The sequence below is a fragment of the Podarcis melisellensis genome (assembly GCF_964234715.1).
Source record: "Podarcis melisellensis genome assembly, chromosome: 5".
NCBI classification, from domain to species: Eukaryota; Metazoa; Chordata; class Lepidosauria; order Squamata; family Lacertidae; genus Podarcis; species Podarcis melisellensis.
The window spans coordinates 50,273,992-50,279,210 of NC_138537.1; positions in this window are offsets into that span (position 1 = coordinate 50,273,992).

Here is a 5,219-nt window from a genome sequence, read left to right on the forward strand (position 1 = left end):
GATTATGTCATTTGTTGTCCATATGTAGGACTTCGTCTGTCTGACCTTTTCCCATTATATCAATTTCTTTTATATCAGGATCCTGTTTCACCATAAGCTTCTTGCAGCTTGTTCATCTGAGCCTTGTGCTTGGCAGGCTATCAACCTGATGCACTCGCCACTATGTCCATGAAGGTATTTTTCCAGGACATTCAGTTCTTACCATCTGTTAGTTGGCTCTCATCTAGGAGATTTTGATTGGGTGTCCTTTTCCCAAAGTGTCCCTTTATCTGGATTAGTTTTGCAGGGTTCAAGCTGTCCTTATAAGTGTTCCAGGGATAGGACATATGAGAGACTGGACTGTTAGTTTAGTAATAAATGCATTTCTGATCGTGCATTTGTCTGAAGCACATTCAAGAAGAACAGAAATGAAGATAAAGACTTGAAGCAATTCAAAAGATATTGGGGGCAAGGATAGTGCCAAAACCTCAATGGAGATATCATGTTTTTATTCCAGAAGATGAAGGTTTGCGTATTTATTAGACGCAGCACCACTGCTGTTTTGCTTGTTCAGATACTAATAACAGCCATTACGAAAGCAATTTACAGATATTAAAGAAGGCAGGCAGTAATGTTATTCTCGGTACCCTGGGTCACACGAAACGTTAAACCATGATTTATTTAGGCTGCGGTTTAACAAACTACAAGTTAACCATGAGTTGTCATACAGATGCTTAAACAAACTATGGCTTGTTTCTTCAAAGTTTAGTTTGCTTTCCATGTTTTTGTAGCTTGATAAGCATCTCGGGTGGCCAAAGAACCAGCCTTGGCTTAGAGAGACAGCAAGCTTGGTGCCACTTGGCTCCCGCCCGGTCCATTTTGCTGCCATGTTGTGTTAAGCCAAAGTTTGGTCCAGCATGTCATCCAAACCGGGACCTGTGATTAAGCTCTCCCCTCACCCTGAGCTGTAACCAAGAACAAGCCAAGAGCAAACTTCCACATGAGTATCCCTGACTGTATGATGGATCATGTGCTCAATCCTCCCTCAACCAGCTGCTGGGTCTGAGGGTATGTAGTCCCAGTTTGTTAAAAGAACTGATAGCACCAGTCAGCCTTTGGGGAAGGGTGATGGCTCAGTGGTAGAGCATGTGCTTAACATGCAAAAGGTCCCAGGTTCCATCACTTGCATTGAGTATAAAGATTCCTCACGAGGTGCAATTCAATTATCAACCAGATGCTTGGAAACCACTGGAACAGACCGTCTCCTTGCTTGACTACTTTTGGCTATTGCAGCAGATGTGAGCTCTTTGCTTCGCTGTTCTTGCATCTCTAGGCTTGAATGCATATGTTGAATTCCTCATTTTGGTGCCAAGCCTGTGGTGGCAACCTCTGTGAGCTTGCATCCTGTTTCACTGAAAGGCTGCACGTTTCTGCCATCAAGCAAAATGGGCAGAGCTTCTTATTTGTAAGTAGAAATTGTAACGTGTGCAGATTACACTCAGAAGTGGTCAGGAAAGTCTGGTGCCAAAGTACCATTAGTCAAAGTAATTAATCATTTAGATCTCAGCATAAAGGGTATTTTGACGATGAAATACAACTCTATCCAATACCTGGTGTTGGGAAGAACTGTGAGCAGCAAGCATATTAAACATGAATGACCTAATCAGACAAATTGTATGGCTGTGCATGAGTTTCTCATTAATGTTTCACTAAGAAGCCTTGAGAGAGAGAGAAACCATGCTGCATTAGAGTGAGGACTAACAGAGGGACGTCAGGAGTAGAGTAACTTAATGACCTCCCAAAACACAGTGTTTTGAAGTATCATTAAAAAATACAAGAGAAATTTGCTTACATATAGACACAATATTGTTGTCGTCCTCCTGCATATTTCTAAGTTCTCAAAAACTTGGTGAGTTAGGGACTCACCATGCATGTCCCTAACTCACTCCTGCATGCAAAGACAGGCTCTGGAAGATTGAGCAGATGAGACCAATAGTGGGTCCAACTGTCAAGAAGGTGGGTACTGCACGTGCTGTAGAGGGAAGTGAAGGGCAGATGAACTCGTCAGCCTGGGAAGGTAGCCCATCTAGGAGAAGGAAAACTTTGATGCAATACCTCCACAGCCTTAAAGATATACCAGTAGTCATTCGAGAGAAAGAAGGAACAAGTTACCAGGTCGCTCTCTCTTTTTCCGATCTATAAAATGGAACTGATATTGAAGATATAGTGTGATATTGACAGACTTGCCCTGTTGGTGCATTATCTCGTATAAAAATCAGAAATATTAAAATATTTCTACATGGTATTATCTTTTCTACTGCCTTTCTACTTGTGATGGGGAAATGTAACTTTTCTTGCTAGAATTATTCAATTCCAGAATGGAAAATACAGCTGAAGCCATACAAATGAGTCATTTAACATTAATGTGCACTCACAGATTTCCATTAACGTGTCTTTAGTAAATAAACTGCAATCCAGAGTCATTTTCCTTTGCAGCTGTGGCCCATTAGCAACACTTTAGAGGAACCCAAATTCCAACCACAGGTAGCAAAAAGTGAAAGGCACCTCCATAGAAATAACATTCTCTATTCAGCACTACAAGCAACCTGAACAGGTCAGTGGGATATAAATAATGCTAGCTTACTTAATTTATAATGGAGTTCCCTTCTGTGTGGAAGAAAAATCAGTAATAGCATAAAACACTGACTTATGCTATCAGATTACTTTACCAGCCACCTTCTTAGCAGATAACAAGTTAATATTGCCATTGACTTATACAGGTCATAGTGGTGGTTGTTGGCATCCATCTGTCTTGGGACACAATGGAAGAGTGTGCTGTTGGAGTGAAATCAAACCACTGGGGAGGTACAATGCCTGCTGTGGCTGAAGAGACCAATATAGGACAGACATGCTTTATTGCAGGTGGGGCAGATGAGGGCATCCGGTTTTGCTGCTACAGGTCTACCATGGTGTTTTTTCTCTCTGTGCTCCTCCCAGTGGTAATTTCTCCTCTGGTCACTGTTGTGGATAAATGACCTGTGGACCACAGTTTGGGTACCCCTGCTCTAAGTCTTTCTATTTGGACTCTCCACAGGCTATACCCCTCTCCAGTACCACCAGTTCCTCTACAGCATGAGTAAGCAAGCTAAGGCCCGGGAGCCGGAGCCGGCCCAATTGCCTTCTAAATCCAGCCTGTGGAGAGTCTGGGAATCAGCGTGTTTTCACCTGAGTAGAATGTGTGCTTTTATTTAAAATGCATCTCTGGGTTATTTGTGGGGCATAGGAGTTCGTTCACCCCCCCAAAAAAAATAGTCCTCCCCCCCCCCACAAGGTCTGAGGGACAGTGGACTGGCCGCCTGCTGAAAAAGATTGCTGACCCCTGCTCTACAGAGCTCAAAGCAGCACCCTTGGCTCCCTCAAACAACCTGTGTGGTACATTCGTCTAAGAGAGAGTAGCCCACATTACCATCTTAAAATGCAGCCTGGTCATTTTTTTTCCTTTCAGTCCGTATCTTAACTAAGGAAAAACACATCAGAATGTAGTATCTCATAAACAACATTGGATAGAAATAAAATTGTGGCTAACGCCATGTGTATACCACTTCCCAAACTGATGGTGGGAGCAGACTGGATACAGAGTAAACAGGAGTGTGTACACAGCCTATGTCTGCTTCTACAATGCTGCTTCTCCCTTCCTTTTTCTCACAGCACCAAAGTAAGATCTTGAGTTAATAAAAAGCAGGGCATTCTCAGGATCCAGATCTTTGATAATGACAATATTGCTGTAGCAGATGTCTTTCTGTACAGGTATCACATTTATTCCATGATGATTACCAAGTTTTCAAATCCATGGGGTTTAATCTGACGCCTGAAAGTAGTATAGGATCCTGTATGATGCGTTTTGCACAGTAGTTGAAGGAAACAAATTACTGTACTATGGCCAGAGTGAGGGGGAGCCTGCAGTAGGAATTCTTTATAGGATGCTACAGAGGCAGTTAAGATTAATGGACTGAACAACTGGTCAGTGTCATATAATTCTTTTAAGTCATGTTGGGAAGGTGCAATGACTGTCCAAGTGATGGGTAAGAAAAAGAAAGAAGCAGTAGCTTTCTAAGCCAATTTATCAGAAAGCAGCAGCACCTTTTTGCTCAGAGCGATATATTGTCTCTGAAGAAATTCTCTTGGGTGATAGAGTATGAACTGTGTACATGTCTTGGTTGAGTGGGAGATGCAATGCCATGTGTAAATATGGCACACAAATGTGATATTGGGGAAAACAAGCTGACCAGGAGGTGAAAAATGACTCGAAACTGTAATATCATGTACAAGCTGTTTCTGCCCCCTCCCTCTTTGGTGAAATAAAGTGGTATGTACTAGAAGAACAGCCTTCTCCTGACTCTGCATTAAGTGTACCCTGGAAATCAACGCGTTTGAGTTGTTATCTGTACAGTGGTGCCTCGCAAGACGAAAATAATTTGTTCCGCGAGTCTTTTCGTCTTGCGATGTTTTTCATCTTGCGAAGCACGGTCCGTCGCAACTGTGCCTCTTCAAGCGGCTTTAGGAAAAATGCGAACAAACTCACAAGACGTTTTCGTCTTGCGAAGCAAGCCCATAGGGAAATTCGTCTTGCAAAGCGACGCAAAAACTGAAAAACCCTTTCGTCTTGCGCGTTTTTTGTTTTGCAAGGCATTCGTCTTGCAGGGCACCACTGTACAGAAGCACCAAAAGTAGACTCACCAGATGCACCCCACCCTGCATTTATCAGGGCATAAACCTTCGTGTATCTGATGAGCTATGCCCTAATAAATGCATATCCTTATGTAGACTAATCTACAAAAGCTTGGACCAGCCTCCCCCAGCCTGATGCCCGCTCCAGATGTTTTGGGCCACCACCCACATCAGTCCCAGCCAGCATCGCGCGCACAACAATGAACACAATGGAACTTATTTCTGGGCAGACGTTAGAGCAGAAGTTTACACAGTTCAGCATACTTCTCTCTTCTACTTTCAAGCCACACCGTTACCTTCAGTGTGTACAGTTGTCGGTAATAAGAAGAACAACCAATACCGGCTGTGGGTTGTTTTCTAAACCCTGCTATAATAGCAGAGGGAGAGAAGACGTAGTTAAACTACAAGTCCCACAAGCCCCTGCTCCAGAGTCCCTCGGCAAAACCAACCCGAGGACTGCAGCTCCCAGAGTGCTCTTCGGCCTTACAGTTTGCGGGCGAGGAAGTGGCCGT